Source organism: Alosa sapidissima, chromosome 6, assembly GCF_018492685.1.
Source record: "Alosa sapidissima isolate fAloSap1 chromosome 6, fAloSap1.pri, whole genome shotgun sequence".
Classification (NCBI taxonomy): domain Eukaryota; kingdom Metazoa; phylum Chordata; class Actinopteri; order Clupeiformes; family Clupeidae; genus Alosa; species Alosa sapidissima.
The window spans coordinates 35344399-35368475 of NC_055962.1; the positions used below are offsets into that span (position 1 = coordinate 35344399).

At 41.9% G+C, this 24077-nt stretch overlaps 1 protein-coding gene across 1 annotated transcript in view; it reads left to right on the forward strand.

Moving 5' to 3' along the window:
• Positions 1-22977: 22977 nt before the first annotated feature.
• The window catches only part of LOC121711618 (5-hydroxytryptamine receptor 1E), a 34591-nt gene continuing 33491 nt past the window's right edge, over positions 22978-24077 (forward strand). The window contains exon 1 of the mRNA XM_042095387.1: positions 22978-23202. The gene's annotated coding sequence lies outside the window, so the exon portion shown is untranslated. The remainder of the gene's footprint in view (positions 23203-24077) is intronic.

A 24077-nucleotide genomic window follows, 5' to 3' on the forward strand; every position in this document is an offset into this window, starting at 1 on the left:
GAACAACATGTCACAATGCAAAGACGCTGTTTTCCCTTGATGAAAGTGAAACCAGACTTTTCCCACATATCCACATTGGCCAGTTTTCTGTGATAAAAACTAATTTTCGTGTAAATGAAAAGCTTCTAGCCACAGCGTTTTTGTTGCAAAGAAAATCAACCGAAGCGTACTCCGATGACGTGACGAGGCACTGTTGCTCATCTGTCCATCATCGCACAAAGCCAAATTTGATTGGTCCGCACAGCTCTGGTTCGGGCATAATTGCTCCACAAAAGAACAAGTCCAGCAAATGTTGTGGGCGGGGCTAGTTCGGCTGGCATGCAGGGCAGGTTTGTAGCTCTCTGTATCTGTAGCTCTTTATTGAGATTCATTGATTGATTGTTCTGCCTGTTGTGTCCAAGTGTTCTGCCTGTTGTGTTAAAGTGTTCTACCTGTTGTGTTAAAGTGTTCAAGTGTTCTGCCTGTTGTGTTCAAGTGTTCTGCCAGTTGTGTCCAAGTGTTCTGCCAGTTGTGTTCAAGTGTTCTGCCAGTTGTTTCCCACTAGTGTTGGCAGGCGTGGCCATTAGGAGAGGCATCCACAGTCAATACAGAAGCTTCAGGGAACAGGTTTTTAGCAATAGGCCTATTTCTTATAACGAGAAATCGAGCTCACTGCCAGAGCTTCTTAGCCTACGTTTAACGATATCTCCCTGGAGAAGTGGGGAGAAAGAGAATGTGTAGTAAGTGAAAAATCACAACACAGCCATCAGGCCAGTGGCACACTGTCAAAATGTTTTTGCGTCCATGTCCACATCAACGTTCTGAAGGCGTCAGGGGGAGGATTTGTCAGAGTCAACAGATAACATGTCCCCCTTTCCTCCTTGTCATCTTTCCTGCTTCGCTGTGGAGTTTTTAGCCTTTTTAGTGCCTGGAAGACTTGTTTATATTTAGAGTGCTGTCACCTCCTCTCGCTGTGCCTGGCGGGGAAGAAGCCGGTAATCAATCGGATCGCGCCCTCTGCCATCCACTGTCACTCCCAGGACGCCTTTGGCCGCAGCAGACTGACGGATGAGGCCAGTAGTACCGTCGTGTGCCCATTAGGCCTGTTAGAGAGGTGATAATCACCGTCAGCGAGCAGTGCGAGAACCGCGGATGCCCTCCCCAAGCCCGCCTTTCTAACACGGCACAGGGGCGCTCGTCATCCACCGCTGTCTGTTTCACTTCCCTTTAGCACTCTCTTACCCTCGTGAGGTAATGTGAGTCTAATTAAAATGGGCAAGCGCCTGGATTTGTTTATTCTCTCTCTCTCTAGTAGATCTACTGGAATCTTACGGCTACAGGGGGGCGTAATGAAGCAAGATTTCCTCAAGCGAGAGTGTGAGACTGTCATTTTTAGAATGCAGTCAGTGTAGACTCAGTTGCCTTATAAACCACCACTCTGTACAGTGCCAGTAGGCTACAGCTGTACACTGTATTCCCCAACAGTGTTGTAAACTCAATAAAATTACAGAGCTGTACTCAAAGCTGCCATATTGTTCAGGCACCACAAAAGTTTTAAGTTCACTCAACTAGTTTCCCAGTTATTGATTATTTTGACATGATTAGCTCTTAGTATATGAGTAGAACTGACCTCCAAACTCATTTCTTTCAAGAGTGGATTGAAATTACGTCTGACGTAATAAAGACGTGCAACTTCATTGGTTAGGTTCACCTAATAACCTACACAAACCAACATAAAACAATAAAAAAATAGGAAATCCCAATGTATGGTGAATTAACTAGTCTACGATCGATTGTGGCAGTTGTAAATTGATACACTTTGACATCGTAGGCCTAAGACTAATTGTTTGCAAGGACTGCTGCGCACCCGGATGTAGGCAGGCAAGCTGCAACCAATCAGTGAGATCATCCATCAATCATCATCATCAGACTGCAAGCCTTATAGCCTCTACTACACAAAGGTAAGAACGCGCCTTAATGTAGGTGTACTTTGTTTATTTATTTGTGTACCGTCTTCCAGCGGGCAGATCTCAGCTAAAGTGTAGGCTATGTAAGAGAGACCTTTTGCGGGCTAGCTGCATGTTTTAGCGAGTTAACTAAAGTTTGTTGTCTGAGCTGTCAGCCAGCCAGCCAGCCAGCCAGTCTGTTGTTGCACTACTTTAGTGGAAACTGGACAGACAAACAGTATGGTTTAGCATTACCAAAGATCCTTTTACCAACCGTTTCTAGTGTGGCCTACTTTGGCCGCGCAGGTTAGACACCAAAGCAACGTTTCATAAGTTGGAAATCAAACACATGACACGCACAAACAGGCAGCGCACTATTAGTAGCCTACCATAACGGTGTTTCCACACACCGAAATTTCGCGTCGCTCTCATTGAGGTTGAATGGAGACGAAAGTTGGCCAAAGTTTAACTTTATTTAAATGAGAACCATTCGAGAACCAATCAGGTCCGCGTCTTTGTGTTTGGTGGCGGGAGTTACAAAAAAGTCTGACCAAGATGGCGGAGACTACCTGAGCTGTAACACGAAAATGTTTATGTGATTAAACTGTTACTACACGAACATTGACACATCAACACGAATTGTGGTTTATATGCCACACGAACTTAGTCAGAGCACATACACCACTAAATAGACCACTATATATGTTAGTTTAAGCACTCGATCTTTTTAGCTAGCTGACAGGCGAAATGCTAGTATTTTAGGACATTAGATTGCATTGTAAACCTAGCTAGACAGGTATGAAATATATTATGTCTTATTGACCTTGTTGTTTCTATGAACATGAATTGTTGTTTATAGGCAACATCAACTTAGTCGAGGCATAAAGACCCCTGGATATCTTCAAGTACTTAAACGTTTGAATTAGCTGATTAGCCTAATTAGCTCGCTTGCTACCACTGGCTAGACACTGCAGTCAAAAGGTTAGTGGTTTCGCCGTCACGCCCCCAAGGCGAAATTTCGCTGGCCGAAAATCGCGAGGTGTTTCGCTGTGTGGAAACCCACCGTAAGCTGGTTAACTTTAGCTGCTACATGTAATCAAGGGGGCAGGCGAATTCCCGGAAGTAGAAGAATCGACGTAGGCTGGAGGGACCACCTCTCTGCTAACTCCCATAAAAGTCCATTCATTCTAGGATTTTTTTGAAATACCATAACTTCATATAACATATATCCTGTGCCGATATTGTAGCTTCTGTGTAATCTACATAAACACTACAAAGGCAAAACAGACTCCACAACCTCGTCCGTAACGTTGGTTACCCGTAAGAAGAATGGTTAGCTTGTTCGGTTGGAGGGAAGCTATCTTTGACGTAATCTCTTTTTCGCGTCGTAGGGAGATAACCGTATTTTTTGGATAAGAAGCTCAGTCCACCTTACTGTCTATGACGGTAACTCATAAGCAAAACCTAGCATACACGACCGTATGTTAAGGTAAAGCATTACTCAGAGGCAACCTAATAATAATAAAAAAAGTAAACCTAATTTTTAAAAAATCGGCACTAATCATTTCAGAGGTTTTCGATGGATTGACCGTAGGTCGGAAAAGTGGAAAGAAGATTAGCTTCAAGGCTATAACTTTTTTGTTTTGTTTTAGCATGACTGTTTTTGAAGATGATCATGTGTGGTAGCTTCAACATTAACACGACTTGGTGAGGATGATATTAATAATAATACATAAATAAATGTTTAACTTTGATGACTTTGAAGGCGAAGGAAGTGTGAGAAGAATTTCTGTGTATCTATCATATGAGTTACAAGATTCAGTTCGATGGCTAATGTCACAAAGTTAAGTGTGAGTCTGCGCATTACTGGGAGAAGCTCTAGTACTGGGGGGACCAACTGAAAAATCGTTCTATTTGACTCAAGTGCCCTCCCATTGAAAACGATGGAGTCTGTTCGTCCATTTCTTTTACTGTCTATGGATGTAATGCAAAGTAACACTGCAGGGTAATTCTTCAACTATGATACTTTTCTTGTCCTTGGAAGAAATAAGAAAAACTAAAAAATATTTAGGCTACTTTTGTTTTTGGTGGTGGAAATGACGTGGTGGAAATGGCATTGCCCTAAAACACAGTTTATTTGCTTCATAGTAGGCCTACTAAAGAGTCTAGTAGAAAAAAACATCATAATTACATAACATATGGCAGGGACGCATTTTTTTGTTTTAAATCTTAATGCTTTTAAATCTTAAATTTGTCTATGTATGTCATGTCATCTCCACCACACTTTGTCATTTCCATCACAACACATATTTTAAGTTAAACATGTAAAAATAATACAACATACAACATTTCTGGAAAATTAATAAATTGAATATTTTGGCTGATATGTGTAATATTTAATAAATACATTTGGAACAGTAGATGTTATTTTTGCTTGAAAACACATGTTTTGTGATTGGGTAGTCGTGGCCTACTGGTTAGGGCTTCGGACTTGTAACCGGAGGGTTGCTGGTTCGAACCCCGACCAGTAGGAACGGCTGAAGTGCCCTTGAGCAAAGCACCTAACCCCTCACTGCTCCCTGAGCGTGGCTGTAGCAGGCAGCTCACTGCATTGGGATTAGTGTGTGCCATAGTTGAAGAATAACCCTGCAGCAATAGCATATGTCTTATATCAACGTCAATTCCAGTTTTGTTAACACGGATAGGAAGGAAGTTGTAGCTCCGAACTTACTGACAATAGCCTAAGCATGATCAATGGCAACATCAGACTCTGATAGGCCTGCCTATACAGAGAGATGAAGAGACTGTCTGACTGACTTTTGTTCAAAAAAGTGAAATAATACTGTTCATAATATTTTTCCCCTCAGGACCAGATGGCTGTGTGACATGTTTTCAGTTCTGTGCAAGGAACCACCATCACACCATGGTAAGTGATAACTTACTTGTCCTCCATTTACTAGTGTCACAATGTAGCCAACGTGTGGCCTATATTACTATAAGTTATAGGGATATTTTGTAAGCATTTATTTACCAATGAGAATAGCCTAGCCTAATGTTATCCCTTTGCATCTCTCCACAGGGATACAAAGGCTAGGGTTGAGTGATGTTTTTGTATCAAAGAAGGGATGACACCTTAGACTTATTTTATGTGGCATTTCCAAAATGTGTTGGCTATGCAGGTCATGTGACGCCTCTTCCGAGACACAAGCTCAGTTACTTTGCCATTATTAGTTAAATCACAGTCAGTTTTCAAGGGTCAGCCCATTACCATGCATACACCACTCATGCATTTGCTCATTCCAGTCTATTAATGCACTGAACATTCATCTCTCACGATTTCATAGAAAGACAGAGCAGGAGGTTGCATATCAGGAGCATGAAGGAGTTAATCTTGTATTTACATGTCACCTGTACTATAGTCTTATTTAATATATGCATAGGATTAATATTCTGCTGATTTGTCTTCCCATTACCCCACAATCCCTCTGTCTTTCTAGGAAGACGTCAAATGTCAACAGCAGAAGGAAAATTACTCTGCAGGCCCTTCCACAGAAGATGGATTTCTTTAAGACCTGGAATGTAAGTTTTTGATTAAATTGTGTCCTCTTTCACTCTTTCTTCTTTTTTTACTTTGTCTTCTCTATATATCTCTATTTCTATTCAGCCCTCTCTGATACTACCTTGCAGCCAAAAGACAACAACCACAACCATCTTCCTAGCCACCAGAATAGCAATTAAATCATACTACAGTAATTCACCAAGAATGTCATATTTGGGAAATGTACCTTAACTTTTCATTCACTGGTATTTCATATTATATTAAATACACATGTAGTGTTTTTCATTGACTACTCTACTCATTAACTAATTACTGTCATGTTCTTCAGGCAGAAGAAATTGACCTGCCAGACTTCTCCGATGCAGCTGTAGCTATTCTCACTGTCTGGGGTGATACAGACTCCCTTGTGAAGTTTGGTCCTCCTATCCATTCTATAGTTCATGACGGAGATGTTGTTGTGTGTGATATAGCAGAGTTGACAGAGACATAATTTGGCTATTTGGCTTAATTTATTCACTTCATCTCGATTATCCAAAGCAATTGTCCTACACATTTAATTTCATTCAAAAAATTATAATGGGTTTGGAAGACCTGAAGCGGCTACCTCCTAGACTGCTGCTTAGCCTTAAAAATAAATTGCCGATGATTGATGAGTAAGCATTCTGTTTTCCAAATCTCATGGTTGGTACTGCCAGCATGTTAATACTCAAGCATGGAGCTTTTCACTTTTATTTATGTTGGCCTATTATTTTGTTATTTGAGTATTATTACCTTTGTTGAAGTGGTAAAAGGTTGTTATTTCTTTGATGTTCTGTATGAACTGCATTGCTGGGGATGTTGTTCTGTTAGAATTCTAATGGAATTCTTAACTAAATGGAATCTGCATTGAAATGGTCTTTTGAGTAGTTTTTTATTTGAATCATGCAAATAAAATATTTTTGATTTTGAGGTAAATAGTAAACCTAAACAGTCAAAAAATGTCTTTCAATAGAGTGAAGTCAACTTAAAAATATAAGAGACTGAAGTGACAATGTTTAGGTTTGAGAAACTGAATGAGTCATGGTGATAACATGAATATATTATTAGGAGTGATAACTTAAAAACATCAACTCCATTTCCAGTGTCAATTTTGTTAGTTTTAACAATGGTTTCAAAATGATCAGGTTCATTGAACTTATCAACGGTTTAAGTAGCGATTACTTAAAATGTTTGTTTGTCAAATTATTATGTTTCAGTTCATCAACTTCCTAAAAAAATGAGTGTGAATAACTTACTAGTTTAGAGTAGTAATTACTTAAAATGTTTGTTTGTTGAAATTATTTGTTTTAATGTTGTTCATTTTCTCAAAGATTTGGAGTCTTAAGAGCTTGTCTGACTAATGTAACAATAACTTAAAACATCTATTTCTTACATTATTCTTTTTAATTTTATCCTTGTCCTTAAAGATTTTGAGCATTAAAAAAATTCTCATTTTAAGTAGAAATTACTTAAAATATTTTTTAACATAGCTAAATATTTTGAGGTAATCAGTTTCATCAAATATTTTGAGTTCATTGAACCTGTTGGGGTTTACAGTGATAGGCCTACTTTAAAACAACAAAAACAACATTTCTCTGATAAAGATTTCATCATAATCGTCATCATTCTATAATCTGTAATATGCCATGGCCTGTTTTGATGATCTGGGACAGATTAACCAAAAGCATTACATAAGTGACTTTATCATATAAAGAGTGTTTTCTGTGCTCTTTTTTTGAATTGCAACTGACAATAGTTTTCATTTTTTTTTAAAACCACTGCGGCCTGGTAGTTCTGGAATCCTCCCAAGACAAAAGGGAAAAAAAAAGAGAAGAAAGAAAAAGACAAACGAACGGTTCCACGAGCAGTGAGAATGTTGCGCCAGTTTCGTGCGCCAGTTTCCTGCTCCAGTTTCCTACGCCAGTTTCCTGCGCCAGTTTCCTGCGCCAGTTCTCTTGGATGGATTAGACAGTGCAATGCAGCCCAAGAGGCCCGAGGCCCAGCAGCACCAATGGGCTCCCCGCCGCCAAGCATGGGCATCAGCATCAGCATGGGGCAGAGTGGGAGGAATCTGTCACAAGCCATTTGGTCAAAACGAACCGAACAAGGACAGAGAGGTCGCCAGCAGAGAAAGTCGCCCGGCTCGCTGCCATATCTTGGGCACAACATCACCCATGCTCTCAGTCTGGCGAGAAGTCTGGCTCTTTTGATTCATGCCAGTCGTTTCCCTCGCTTCATTTCATTCTGAATTGGAACAGCCACATGTTCGCCTTTTGAGAATTTCGATCAACATATAAATTAAATATGAGCGTGTGGGAAATAACTGAGCAATTAAGCAAATCATTGTGACACCGCAGAGATTTTTTGTCTGGAAGCCAAAGGTCCTCAGTGATGCCAAAAATTAATTTACCAATTGAAAAATCACCATCAAATTCAACAGTTTGCCCATCAGAATGCTTGGTTTTGTCCCAATAATAACAACCTGTCAGGAGACTGGCTGATGGTGAATGATTTTGTCTGGCTTTGTTTGGTTTAGCTGGTCTGTAGCTAAATTTAATGCAACAGCATAACTGGAGGAGCAACAAAGCATGAGGTTGTTGGTTGTGGCTGAGTTCCAGTAATTGGAAGTTGTTATGCACTCTGTCTTTTGGGTTATTCTACTGTGGGAGATGTTTTTAGACTGTCCTTAAATTGCTTGTGTCGAATATTACATTTTGTACAATCATGTGTATGGTTATAATACATACAGTACAATGTATTAAGTTTGGGAAGAACTGGTGTTCTTCAATATTTGAGTGTCTCACTAATGCAAGGTACATTTCTGTACATCCAACTCGCTCTCTCTCCATGAATGGCTCTCTAATAAAGATTATGCCACATCCATTGTAGTGAAGGAACTCCCCGAGGCAGACAAGTGACTATGTGGTATGCATTGCCTATGCTTCTGCAGAGGATAGTGCTGACATATAATTGATATCATGTGACACAGCCTCCAATAGCAGGAAAGACTGAGGGATGCATATGGGTCATTGTGCTTAATCCTTCAGTTATCTGTTATCTCTGCTGAAACTACAGCATGACGGTCATGGGTTTTGTCATATGTCTTTTTGTAATGGTTTAGCCTGGATACAATGTAATTGTGTAAGATGAACCTGTATAAGATTGGGCCTTGCCCCAGAGAACTTTGGATTTGCTGCTGGAACTTTGTTGCTGGTAACATGTCCCTGGTCACGATTTCCATTCCTGATCATGATTAAAGATGCTACCTTTTTTCACTCCTGCCTGTGTTGCCTGGTTGTTAAACAAATTTCCCCACACCACTTTGTGTCTTTTATGTCTTTTATCTATTCCATTTTATGTAGGGGAGACCGGGGCTGGTTGTCTCACGGGTTGGTTGTCATATTGCTTATTCCAGGCACACTAGGTGGCGCTGTGGTAAAATTTTGATATCAAACTGTTACCCTTTTATAGCTTACTCATTTGCACTAGGAATTTTGCTGAGCAGACACACAACATTGAGGTGAAGAGACAATTTTTAAATTTCATGGGTTTACAGAGTAAATTTTCATGTTGGTGTTGTTTTTGTATTGAGAGCTTTTAGGATATTAGTAATTCAAAAACAAAACACTCATCAAAAAGCCAAAGGTAGTAGCTTTATTTTGAGTCATATTTTAGCCATCAAGTTAAAGCCATGTGGCAGCTAGGTTAACATCTTTGTCAAGAGGTCAGTTGGTGATGGTTGTCACATAGCTCGTGGGGTTGGTTGTCGCATGTGTTTGTTTTCACTGTGACACAGTTGTCACTGTGTTTGCAACTTTGTTTGCAACTTACATGATAATAAAGAGGTTTTAGCACTGAAAATGATTTCATTTTATTTCTCAACACAGTAGACAATTCAAGTAACTGATCACCTCCTTTAATCCCATTGTTTAAACATAAGGGGCATTGATGACAGCTATCATAGGGGTGGCATTCATATTAAAAAACTTATTTGCAGTTTCTAGCTTAAAAAACTAAAAAGTTACACATAATTTTTTAAGATCCCATTTTATCACTGAAATCCCATTGAAACTCTATAGGGACAACCAACCCCATACCCTGTGACAACCAACCCCGTGATGGGGTTGATTGTCACATTGTGTCAGAGTGTCTTTGATGGTTAATTGCTCCCTGTTACAATACATTCTAAAAGTAAAAATTATACACATTAAAAGCCAAGACCCCAAGCTTTCATTTCATGTAGGAATTACTGCTGAAAGAGTTTTTGAAGATGAGCAATTCATACATGAGTAAAAAATGTGACAACCAGCCCCGGTCTCCCCTACTTTAGTTTGTAACTATTGGCGCTTTATGTTCAGTATTCTTTTGCTTTTTGCTTATAAATAAACTTGCCTTGCCTTGGTCTAGTGTGCTAAAAAATAAGCATGTATGGCTTGGTAGCTGTCCATGGTCCTGGGGTGCCTTGAGTGCAGATCATGTGAGCCATGTCTGCTTACACCCACTATGGATGAGGGGTCATGTTAGCTTAGAGCTACTAGTGAAATGGAGTGAAAGTGGAGGGGGTGGGATGCTTTGTTGCACCAGAACATGTGGCATAGTAACTAGATAGGGCAGATTTGAATTTCCTAGAATGTGGAGAAAGTGGGGTGAGTGGCAACTGTCAATCATCCCTATGTGCTCCTCCTGAAATATTCAAGTTATAATTATTTGCCTATTTTTTACATAAGCTGTTCATATAACAAAGAGATAAAATGTACAAAGCCCACACAAGCACCATTAACTAAGTTGTTAGTTAAAATTACTAAGTCATGTTGAAACAAACAAAAAAATAAAAATGATGGTTGGCTCTTTTTTCTCTCACATACTGATCTCCCCTGAGATTCACTCTCAGTGCTGCTGACTTTGTAAGAAGCAAGATAAGGCCACGCACATCCCCGGTCAAAATTGGATGGGTGGAGGACAGAATAAGGGATGATCTGCACACCACGTAGCCCCCATTCACAGTTTTCTTTTAAAAACCGCATGCTCTCTTGTGCACAGCTGAGTCGCATTCCCCTCCAGCGCCACAGGGCCAGCAGCACACCAGAGGGCAAAGGCGGGGGGAGAGACATCTGACCCCCGAGCTGCTGGATAACTAAACATTTGGCCGCTGAATGGGGAGCTCACAGTCACCACAACAACTCCCAACTGCTTGGGCGAGTCTCCCGTCACAGTTTTCAAGGTTGAACGCACTCTGCTTTGACACCCATCAAGGCCTAGTCAGTCACATTAAGTATAAAAGTATAAGTATAAGTATATATACTCTTTTGATCCCGTGAGGGAAATTTGGTCTGCATTTATCCCAATTTGTGAATTAGTGAAACACACTCAGCACACAGTGTACACACAGTGAGGTGAAGCACACACTAATCCCGGCGCAGTGAGCTGCCTGCAACAACAGCGGCGCTCGGGGAGCAGTGAGGGGTTAGGTGCCTTGCTCAAGGACACTTCAGCCGCTTCCTACTGGTTGGGGTTCGAACTGGCAACCCTCCGGTTACAAGTCCAAAGCGGCAATCAGTAGGCCACAGCTGCCCACCAGTAGGCCACGGCTGCCCACCAGTAGGCCACGGCTGCCCACCAGTAGGCCACGGCTGCCTCCACATTAGTCACCACTGCATCTGCAATGTGAGTTCTTTTAGTTTTTTTTTTTTAAACACTTCAGCAAGAAAACATCAATCTAGCCGTTACCTCTAGAAGCCAGGATGCCTACAAAATCAAGCACGGTACTTTTTTACTCAAGACTAAAAAACAATACTGCAATGCGGATCGTCACAAAAAGGGACTACAGATCGGAAGCAATGTAGAGCGAGGTCATCCTAACAGCACTACAAGGAAGATGAAGATGAGCTGTCAGTGGGCTTCACCTTCCCAGAGGGCCGAGCGCCTGGAGTCCAGTCTATGGACTCATTGCTCAGGGTTTGAGGCGCGTCCAGTGCCCCCCCCCCCCCCCCTCACCTCAGCTGGAGCCCCGAGGAGAAGACTGATGGGTTGCACACACCACACAGACACCCAGAAATGGGCTCTCTGAAGGAGCGTCACCTGGGCCCAGCGCACGGACAGCACGCCAACACCGAAGGACTTAGTGTCCTCTCTCCACCTTCACAGATGCACACACACACGGATGTGCACACACACACACACATACACATAGAGAGAGAGAGAATGAGAGAGAGAGTGGAACAAGTTAATGCATCTTGTGAAGCTGAGGTGAACTATTTAGCAGAGGTGCTAAAAGGGAGGTGCCTGCATTCTGACCTTGGTACAAAAGGATATGACAAAGGCTCTCCCATCTATTCAGCAGACATTATGGCACATGAATCATGTCTCACCCTCAGCATGATTTATCCTCCCGGTCGTCCATTACAGCAGAATACTGCCTTTTTAATGGCCAAAAATCATCATCTGTCCTCTTTGAGGTGAGACCATTTAATCACATTTAAGGAAACTCTAAATTGAAATGCACTGCATTGAAATATCCCTCTTCTTTGTAGAAGAGCACTTCATATCCTTTGAAAAATGTCTTTGCGCACACACTCTACTGCAGTCAATCATACATTATATCACCCTAAACATTATTATTAGTGGCTTTTCCCTCCGGCTTTAGCAACGCTTCATTGCTAGCTCACTCTTCCTAGTGGGTATAGGTGACAACCTGTGTGTGTGTGTGACTCCTCTCGTCTCTTGGCAGCGGAAGGCACGGCGAGGTCCAGAGGAGCTCTGAGGATGAGCCTGCTCCGCTCTCACCTTGCTAAACGACCGCAGTGACTCAGCAAGAATGCAAATGAGGCCGGCCCATCTGCCAGGCGCCAAGTGACGTGTGGTGACCAAAGAAAATCGAGAGTGAGCGCAGATGGAGCTTGGTTATGCCTTGACCGTGACAAATGGGGCCCATGTATCAGGTAGAGCTGCGTTTCCACCTCTGTTTCCAGGGAGACATGTCTTTTTTCCCCCCCCCGCTAACTTTCATCTGAGGAGCAGTCATTGGCTCCTAGTTTGTGAAGTTAAGAGGAAGTGGAAGTTGGAAAATATTGGTGTATTGTATGCTGCTGACCTTATTGCAATCTTCAAGGACATTTTAGCCAAAGGAACTCGGCAGTGACATCCCCTGCATAATGAAAAAGGAAGAGGAGAGAAGAAAAATACATGCATAAATGAAACATGACACCCTTGCATGTTCTCCGAGGGTTGAAGTTAAGGAACCCATATTAGTTATTAATGAATGGCACATGTGCACTTGAACTGTGCTTGGCTCAAAGGTATAGAGAGAAGGAAGACTGATGAGGCTGAGGAATGAGGGAAGGGGAGATGAAAAAGCAAATGGATTCAAAAGATCATTCCAGAAACGAGCAGCAGAGAGCCATCTATTCTGCTGACAGGTTTTCGTTTAGGATTGTGCTTGTTTGGAACGGGTAACTGCTAATCGATGTTAATAATTGATTACACAGGCCAAGATAGCGAAGTCTTTGAGGAACAACAGCTATAATGGTCATTTGAGAATACTGAATAGATGCAAGTCATATTTTATGGGTTTTGGATCAGTTCTTAATGTTCCTTCTCAGCTGAAAGTAAATACAATAATGTATGTCAATAGCAATAGGGTTTGGGGGGGAAGAGGACATTAATCATGCCACTGATTAACCATGAAGACATCCAGTTCCCTGGGCTAGGGTGAATCCAGGACAAAACAAGCTATTGTGCCGAATGTTAGGCAGGCACTCCTCTTTTTTATCTGTCCCTTTCAATTTGTTTTCTGGCACTGACCTTCTCTGACACCCTCGTTAGACTGTCAAAACGAATTAGTTTTCTTGACATACTTACAATTTTGCTAACAGCGGGGCTTTATCTCTGTCTTTCTGAAGAAGATTGCCCTGTTTGTTCGAGCTTGTTGCATAGCTACAGTGGATAAAACAAAGGCTGTTAATTACCGTGTCATTTAGACCTATATGATCATAATCTATTTCAAATGTGCCGGATGAAAGTTTGAAAGAATGCCATACTGCTGTAACATTGCCTATTTTTGTCCCTACTGAAAGGTGGGCTTGTTACAGCACACGCTTTCCTGTGAGTGACCCCCATCAGTGCAACACCTGGGGCTTGTTACAGCACACGCTTTCCTGTGAGTGACCCCCATCAGTGCAACACCTGGGGCTTGTTACAGCACACGCTTTCCTGTGAGTGACTCCCATCAGTGCAACACCTGGGGCTTTTCGGCAGCAGGTCTGTATTTCCGATGATGTGATTGCAGAGATCAGAGGTCACTGGTGGAAAGCCTTGTTGAAAGCGGCTGGAATGTTTTGACCTGCAGAGCTATGAGCCATATGTGGCCACTGCACCCGCTCGTTGGCACAAGGTATTGATCGTTCCTGCTTTTCCCCTACCCAGCAGTGAACACATTATCCCTGGAGGAGGCTGCAGCGTGACCTAACGAACTAACCTAACCTAACGAACGAGCAATTTCGGAGGGCGAACAGGTAAAAAATGGGTTCTCACTTCCAATTTTGGCCCACCGATTGGCCATTGCAGAAACAAGCGCCTTTCTCTCTATCCACTTCCATTTTCTCTCTTATCCCTGCAGGTCTTAGTGAGGGAAACGTCTCAACTGTCGACTGATCGGACGGGCCGATCTCCTCGTCTCCTCCCCGCACTCCTGTGCACTGCAAGCACGTCAAGCATGACAGATCTGCATTTATCCACCAGACAAATGGACCCATTAAATCCATTTATGTAGCAACGGAGAGCTGTGACTCTCAGCCTTGAACATCCAACACACACACACACACACACACACACACACACACACACACACACACACACACACACACACACACACACACAAAACACACACACACACACAAAACACACACACACACACACACACACACAATGCTCAGAGCGTTACAGCAGGTAACATAGAGAGAGAGAGAGAGAGAGAGAGAGAGAGAGAGCACTCAAGAGCTTGATCAATATCGTCTGCAGGCTTTATCATCTCTGCCTCTCCAGAATTACATGTGATTCTTGTGTCGTTTGGGTAATAGGCATATAATGACCACAGCTAACAAATCATGTTCTTGTAAGGAAACATCTAGAGGTGACCATGAGTATTATTGGCTGCTTTGATATTTCTATATAATATGGGGATATAAGTTGGAAAGATGTGCTTCAATGAGCTTAATTGGAAAGTGGATGGAGTAATTTTCACATGTGCCAGCTGGGTGGATTTACCATTTTTCTTTGCAGAAGTTCTGAGCACATTGCTCAGGCCAGGGGGCAAGCATAGATGTGTAAAATTTCATCGCTGTTAATGTTCTCTGATGGACAGAATTTAGTATGAGTTTCAGATATGACAAATTGCTTCCTGCTGTGATGGGTCATTCTAAGGCGAACAGAGACACGCGTTCTCTGAGGAGGAACTAACGAGATGTTTTCTCAACTTTCTTCACTTGTGGTATGCAGGCAATGTATCTGAAAAGAAAACAGCAGACACTTGCCCTAATAATCCAGTGCTTTTATTACGCCAGCTCTGATGAAATCATGCCAAATAATGTTGAATATCAATCTTGTACTGCTGAGGCAGTCTGCACTGCACTGCCTACAAAAAAAAACATGAATGAATCCAGATGAATAAGTGAATGAAAGATGAATCACTATGTTTCAGAAAGACTTGGGCTAGTCCTTTGTTTGATCAGAAGAACTATTGCTTTGTATAGGCTATCTATTGTGTGTTAGACTGCACAGTGGTTGGAGAAAGGCCATAACACAGACAGTGGATTTAAGTGTTTTGTCAGTCCTGCTGCGCATCGCTAGGGGCAACGTATTTCGGTCAGCGCCCCCGGGGTCTCCCGCACATTTAGGGGGAGATAGTGTTGTTTAAACTGCAGCATGAAATGAATTGACCTTGTGGTGAACTGTTTGCGATAAAACTCAATTTGGTGCAGTTGCAGAAAAGAAACACAAGCCATGTTTGCTTTCTCCACAATTGCCACAATGAATGTGAAGCCTGTTGCCTGTTCATGTTTCAGACAGAGGCAACAAAAAAAAGAGTGCTGTCTCAAGAAAATATATAAATAAATTAGCAAAGCAACCATGACACCAAATATGGTTTCATCAGCTCATGCCTAATTTGGCGGTCTCTCTACCATCTGGCGGTGAGCAGTCAATTGGAAAGCATATCCTCAGAAGGTGATGAAGGAGGGAGGCTAGAGGCGTAATGATAGCCTTTCTCCCAGGGCTTTTATAAGGGCATCTAAATTGCCCTGGCTCTTGCCAATTTTCTGTCACAAGATGTTGCATCTCACAACTGTCACAACTGACCTGTGAGTTAACACAGCTAGAGACACACATGCACACATGCACACTGCTGTTATTGTACAGCAGCATCACAATCACAGCATCCCCAAATAGACTTTTACACCACCAGAATATTGACAAGTGCATGCCTCCTTTTCCCAATGCTACCAGGATCTCCATTATAATCCAGTGTAAAGAAGTATTTTTTTCTTCCTGGTTTGATCTCAGCTGTCAGAGCCTGATAACCCTACTTATCCTGGCACTCTCTCCCGTTTAAAACACCCCCCAACCCCCCCCACCTCCCCAACTTCACTCTGGACAGCTTCATTAATCAGGGTGGCGGCTCACTTGGTCCTCAGCCAGCCTTCCAGAGAGGGGACGACTCGACTGCAGGGCTTACATAGGGCTGCTGGCTAAAGCCAATGGCCCCTGTAGTGTGGATGTGGAGAGGGCCTAAGTGCTTTTTGCTGTTCCTTCTGTCTCCCTCTTGATCTGAAGAGAACCAGGCACTTGGGGGAATGAAGTGGGTTTTTTTTTTTACTCATTCAACTAAATGCCATAATAATGTGGAAGTGATTCAGCATGTCAAACATGTCAGAACGCAAACTGTGAGACAACTTTGTAACAGTGAAAGTACTTTCCCGGTGTAATAGCTACCGTGCTGCTTAACAACTGTGAAAATAGCAGGTAAATGATATTCCACATTGCTTCGACAACACAGGCACAGAACAGCAGAACAGCAGAGAAATGGAAGAATGGCATATTTTGCTTGTAGAAATGGAGGAATTGCATATTGTAACACATGTCCCCATAAACACACTATTCCAGTATGTGTGTGTGTGTGTGTCAGTGTTGGGCAAGTTACTTCAAAATCGAAATGTATTATGCATTACTTATTACTGTCATTTCAAAGTAATTTGTTACAATAATATTACTGTCTCTGAATTGTAAGGCATTACACTACTATTGCATTACTTTTAAGTTACTTTCACCAAAATATCTGGAAATATGGATTTGCCATTCGAAATGCAGTTTATTATGCTCAATCATAGTCAGAATTTTGTTAAAAACCGACAAAAGGTCAAAGTCTGGTAAATTGTGATATAAATACTGTAACTCTAAGGCCTGGGCCTGCTTATTAAAATCAATAGAGAGCCTACTATATTGTAAATCAAAGCTTAAAGAAACTGGATGCAAGATTGTGGCCAAAACTGGTACTGCAATCACTTTCAAACTACTGTAGAGCGGTGTATCCCCTTCCCCTCCCCTCTGACTGGCAGAGCTGGCAACACGGATGCCGAAACACTGTTGACTTTGTGATTAGTAGATAGGTGGAGGGTGGCGCATCAGGCCAAAACACAACATGACAACATCAATATCAGTTGAGGGCTGCAACTCCACTTTTTAAATGACAATATCTTGGCCAGACTACTGTTGTCAGTGATATAAGTATTGATAATAACATGATTTCTTTGAAATTGGAATTGAAATACATTTCTTACATACGTTTCCTTTAATAAAGACATGTCAAGATGGTGGCCTACTGACCATTTTGGTGCCCTAAGTGAGTGGTTTTGAGTGAGTGACATTTAAATGATAACTCAAAAACCTGAAGTAAAATAAAAGGTATATTATTTACAGACCATTACTGTGTGTTTTTAAACATTCATGCTGTTTTCTTATAAATGGTGCACTGTCACTTTAAGAGCATTGATCTTTACGTTCTCATAATGCCTTTTTGCCAGCTCTTGTTTACAAGCCTTGTTTGTTAAGTTACATTGATAGCACAATATTAACAATAATATGCACAATGTTACGTTGTTTTAAGCAGCCTTCATTGCTTTGGAAAGTATGTAATAACATGTTGCTTCACATTTCGTTTTGCAAATAAAAGTGAATTATGAGCCTGGTATCCACCTAGCTATCTGAATGGATTATTTTTTTGTCAACTCGGCATATCATGTGCTTCATGTAAATGCTTGGAAAACGAATTATTGAAGACCCACCAATTCCATTCTAGCACTACGTGGTGGAGATTGAGAGAACCCAAAAAGTATCAAACTTGCATGTACCATGGTGTTAGTGCATTGTGACATTGTAAACGCTATTGATGAAGAGTGAAATGCAGTTTGCAGTAAAACTACTATTCATTGGTTACATGTGGGTGCCCCCTCTGTCCTTTGGTGCCCTACGCAAAGTGCGTGATGCGCGTGGTGGGAGCGGTGGCACTGCCAGGCTACACAATCTTTTTTCTGCATTTCTATCCCTTTATTCTCTTTAAGTTCAATTGTGAATTCAAGTTCACAGCTCAGCTGACATGCACTAGAAGTTTGTGTTTAATCAAGAATCAAAAAGATAGCGTGGCACCACTTTAGATGTTTCATCAGGGCTTAAAATTCATTTTTCAAAATGGGGGGGAATTCCCCCCTTAGGTTATTCATGTAGGGGGGATTTACACAATTTGGGGGGGAGGGGGGGTCGATTCTGATACCAAGTCAAGAATTGCGATTTCAATACTTCGATACTTTTTTTAAAAAAGTGTTTGATTTTGGGGCCCCCACCACCCTGACGTCATCAGTAATATATACTGTAGTGGGATCATTCACAACAGTGGACATCCTAGATTCTGCTTGACTCTCTCCACACACACAAACACACACTGAAAATGATAGCTTATGTGATATGTTTCTATCATATATTTTTGAATTCATATAGAGTGTATTTATTTAATAATGCATTTTTTTTAAAGTATAGCATTTTACTAGTAATTACTAGTAGCTAAACATATTTAGTAATTTGAATGCCTCATATTGACGTTTAACCTATAACACTTAGGCATATCTTTAATGTGGTGTGTAGGTCCAATTGAGTGCACATTGCTGATGAGTAGGTGTAATTGAGTGCCTGTCACTTTAAGAAAATACGTGAGTATTTTTATGGAGTAATTAGCCCCCCTTCAACCTGACGGTTTTAGGCTATAGTCGCTAGTAAATAAAAGTTGTGCATAGTGCGGTATGTGCATGCAAATCATTATGTTTTCTATGTCATTAGATACAATAAATGTTCAAAAAACTAACATGTCGAAGACAATCTTTCTGGGATCAAGTGTTGACGTGACCTGAGCTAGCAGGATAGTTACCAAGGAGCTCTTTCCAGATGTAAAAGTTTGCCATGGTAGCGTAGCCTATTTGCGTAAGCGCAAAGTGGTTCTCTCTCTCTCTCTCCGTGTGTGTGTGCGTCTGCATGAGGCTATGTTCAATTCAACTCGGTAGTTGATCAGTCCGGTCAATAGCACCGCATTCACGCCACTTAATGATTGGCTATATTAACGTCATCAGACAGGCTGTAAAAGTGTATGCGGGAATTTCTCGCATTATGATGGCTAGAGTTGCGGGACTTGAACAAATTATGCGCAATACCCGCAATCCCGCAGTGAAATTTAAGCCCTGTTCATTAAATGGCTTGTGCTATTTCGCGAGGCATAGTGAGATCTTTCGGTTTCGCACAAAGTGCACTAACTATTATGTTCTTCATGTCCTTGTCCCTGAGCGTAGGCTTATGTCCATCCCGCAAATAGAGTCCGCTGCAGCCACAGTCATCTTCAACCAGTATCAGGAGATAACGTTCTACTATTTTGCGCGGACTTTTTCGCCTATGTTGTTCTCGCAGTGGTGTTTGCGAATATGTATCAAAACAAAACACTGCTTCATTTTTGGTTAAAATGCATTGTAACGCGCGTTACTGAAGTTTGTACCGAGTAAAATATTACCCAATTTTTTTTTTGTAATGCCTTACATTTCCGCGTTACCGCAAACAGCAATATATTACAGTAATTACTTTTGTAACGCATTACTCCCAACACTGGTGTGTGTGTGTGTGTGTGTGTTTGTGTGTGTAGTAACACATATAGCACTGTTCTCTCAGCCATCCCCATGTCATCCCAAACACCACAGACATCTCTTGAATGGGTGTCCAGAGGCAATCCACAAGCAGTCCAGTGTTTTACTGTGTCATCCAATGTCACGCGACATACAGTAGATTGATCCTGACAGCCTCCGTCCCTAGCGGGGCTGTTTGTGGAGTGGACGCTCGCTCGGCACTTTGCTGACTCAGCACAGGGTCAGGTCGCTACCATGAGATTTATGGCTTCTGATCCTCTCCATGACCGTCGTCTCTTAACTGTGCTCGCCGTCGCACGCGCACTCACAACCTCATCACAGCACTCGACCGCCGCTGGGCGCTTTCTACGACCTCGAGGGACCGTTCATCACGCGCGGTGCTTAATACCTACAGGAGAGCGTTAATCAAAACTGAGTAGACGCTCTGTTTTTATCTAGGTGCATATATGGCTGCAGAAGGGCCTTTGGGTCACAATAAAGCAGAGAGGTGGACAAGATCGAGTTTGGAACATCTGCACCTCTCCAAAAAAAAAAATGATCAAGGTAATGAGATGACCACAACAGCATATTTGTAACTCTTGTTCCACGTTTGTCAACACATACGTTGAATGATCCGTCTACATGGTGAGGAAGTAAACGTAACAAAGTTTCTCAAAGAGAGGAAAAAGGACAATGTCCCAATACTGTGGCGATACTGCAGTTATGTCTTTGCACCCTTGAATGACATTCATTCATTATTCCCTCTGCTCACCCGTAACCATAACAGTCACAGTGCATATCAAACATGCATTCTGCTCTGCAGAACATTGGGACCTTTGCTCTAAAGTTCTTACAGGATAAGATATTAAAATTATATTTAAAGGTAAAAGTCTTGCAGAGGCAATGCATTTCAATGAAGCAGCACAGCTCTCCTGCTCACTGACATAAATGGAATCTTGGTTGAAATGGTAGCATTTTCAAAAAAGCAAAGCACACTCCTTCCTCTTTTTAAGTGAGCGGCTCTTTCAAGCTTTTGAAAGCGAATGGATCCTCCTTCACATTTCTGCTCAATTTTGTGTGTGTGTGTGTGTGTGTGTGTGATCATTCTTGTGCTTTGAACATTACCATCGCATTAGCATTAGATTTCAGGCAAAGGAGCACAGGAGACAATAGACATTATGTATGCACATTGGAGTGTCCTGGAAGAGATGGCTGCTTTACGAGTCGCTGTGCAGCATCTGCCACGCCACAGATACGCTTCAAATGACCATACCCCCCCTCCTCCCTCCCAACCCGCCCTTTATGAGAGATTCATTCATTCATGAAGGGTCCAGGTAGGGTCTCTTTCATGTTACTATGCACCCCAAGGCTGGTTGTTTCACTACCCACCATCTCCCCTCAGAGAACGACTGAATCGTGTTTGAAAAGGATCATAGGGTGACTATTTCAGCGAACCCCCCACTTCCATCGGTTTCATGTGTGTTTGTAGCTTTGTCAGTGGAAATATGAAATCATGGGGGACTGTGTGTGTGTGTGTGTGTGTGTGTGTGTGTGTGTGTGTGTGTGTGTGTGTGTGTGCGTGTGTGTGTGTGTGCTGCATTTGAATGAGAGACAGATAAGGAGAGCTAGAGAGAGCTGGACTGTCTAACTGTAACATCACTCAGAACCTCAGGTTGCCACAGATTTGGAAAGTCTGACTCAGCATTATTATCAACCAGATGGTGGAAAAATCTCTCTTGATTTGTATAGAAAGAAGTGATTAATATCCTAATTATGGACTAATGATTACATGACTTCACAGTGAGCATTCAAATGAGGAATACCAGTCAAATTCAATCAGTGTAGACAAATCAGAACAACAAATTCAAACCAGCAGTTTATAACCTGAGTGGGCTGGGATGCAACCTCCAAATGTGTTTCAGTCAGAGACCAGTGGAAATGGGTAGTGTCCCCTTCTATTGTGGTAAGGCATTTTTTTGCACATTTTCTCTTTGTTTACAGAGTGTGTGTGTGTGTGTGTGTGTTTGTGAGGCGGGTTTCAGTTTGGGGACCTAACCCTCCAAGACTTCATAATTACCTCAGGTGATACCTTGCTACCAATATATTCACATACAAACTATTTATTTAGGTCCATTTCTTTGATCTGTCCTTGAGGCAAAAGGCTTACAGCTGTGGATAAAGGAGTGCTCTCCCCTAAAAGAGAGTGACTCCATTAACCAGTCACATTTGGAAGGCCAATGAGTTGTGTTTACGCACAATGTGTGAGCCTGCACAAGAGAATGGGTCCTAAGGACTGAGAATACATTCCGTCTGCTCTGAGCCGGGACGAATGGGTCTCTCCGCTCTGGTGGGCCATCTGCTATACGCTCCGTCCCTCCCAGTCCTGCTGGTCATCCATTCCACCATCCAAATCTTAATGGTGTCCCTAGCATAATCATTCAACATGGTTGAAATCATTGCATTCAAATGGTCTTTATTAGTGGCACAACAGAGTGGATTACAGGGTGATTAGTGGGCTGTTCTGTTGATTATGGGCGTCTCGTGGGACTGCACCAAACCAAATCCAAGCTAATTTAATGATAAAACATTTTTTTTTTCACAATAGACCTATTAATTGAAGTAATGTAACACTACAGAATTAAATAAAGCAGACACTCACTCTTAAAACGAATGTGTTGGAAACAACACAAACTGTGCTGTCCCTATCTGGACATGCCAAATTATGATAGGTTTATTTGAGTAAATCTGCCAAGCATGTGCTAGAGCAAGGTTGCAGGGAACATTAAAAGTCAATTTCTCACTGGTCTAATAGGGAGATTTTAAAGTAATTAAGTGACGGGCCATATGTCGGGATATGAGTCAAATATAGGCTAAGGCAAGGTCAGTCAGTGGTTCACATTGCGCACTCTGTGCAGTCTCAAGCCAAAGTCATCCAAGACAACACGTTAGGGCTACTACAGCTGGTGCAAAACAACATAATGTAAGATATAGTAAGCTATTCAGCAGAAAAGTGCCCCCTGGTGTTGTTTTCATTTCGCCAACGCAGATAACCTTGATGAATCCTGGATGACTCGGGAGTATAGCCCACTAGACGAGTATAGCAACGTTTGGGCTGTAACGATTTTCCGCTTGTGACAGACTCCAGACCGTTGACCCTGCTTTGGATCATACCCGACCACATGAATGTTAAGGGGACCGGATGATGCGCGTGAAGTGTTCAGGCGCGCAGGACCGACAGATGAGGCGTAATCCTATCCATGTTAAAAAACACCTGATGCACCGCTCAGTGCGTCCATTCAAGCCGAAGTGGTAGATTTCCTGGAGTCCGAAACTGCATGCTCAAGGGAAGGCATAGGCTAAACAAAAAAACGGATGTATATTTGGAGCAACAGTCAGAGAGGAAGGGCAGATCTTAAGTTTTACGCTGTGTGACAACGGAGAGTTAATTCCTCTGGAGACAATGCATGGATTAAAAGCGGTAACAGTGAAATCAATGGTGAGTATGTTTAAACCTTTGCATCAGCTTTTATTTTTTATTTTACTGCTAGTTTTGTTAGAATGTTAGCTGAAAACGCGGTGAGTGTGTGAGAGTGAGAGAGACAGAGAGAGACAGTGAGTTCTTCATTGACTGTGGCGAAGTTATGGTCAACACAATTATGTAGCCTATGGTTATCCTAATGGTTTCGACTCAAACCTAATTGGGCAGTGATTGGGGATGTTGTGGTGCGTCTTGACAGGTATAGCACTTACATACCTGCCATCGTTATGGTTCATTTTTATCCACGCCGGGGCTGGGTTTGTGAGGCTTGGTAAATTTAACGATAGATGAAGGCTAGGGTGGAAACCGTACAATATAGAGTAGCCTAACATATGGAAACGTTATTGGCATACTCCATATTCATTCCGTTTTATTTGTAATAACCGGAGTTAATCGGCAGTAGCCTGTACTGTAAATCATGATACAGGTTCTTTTTCGTTCAAACAAAATCATAAGTTGTGAGAACGACGAGATGTTACAATTTTAAGCTGAGAGGCACGTATTCTTATCAGGGACGATGTTAAAGGAAAAATACATTAAGACTAGGCCTAATTGTAATGGAAAAGTTGTAACATATTGTTCGTCTCTTGGTCAAAAATCAATACTTCTTGAATGTTTCATTCATTCAGGCTACCTATGTGTTTTTGAACGCACGAACCGGTGTCGACAGGCTAGGTCATTTGGTGCCCATAGTGGGTCTGCAGGATATTTCCTCATATTAATTGATTGCAAGCTTGTTTGCATATCCCATGTCGTTAGCCTAAATAGACTAGCTCATTTGCTACAGATGCTGTCTGTTCATTTTTAGAACAGACAGCATCAGCATGGTTTGT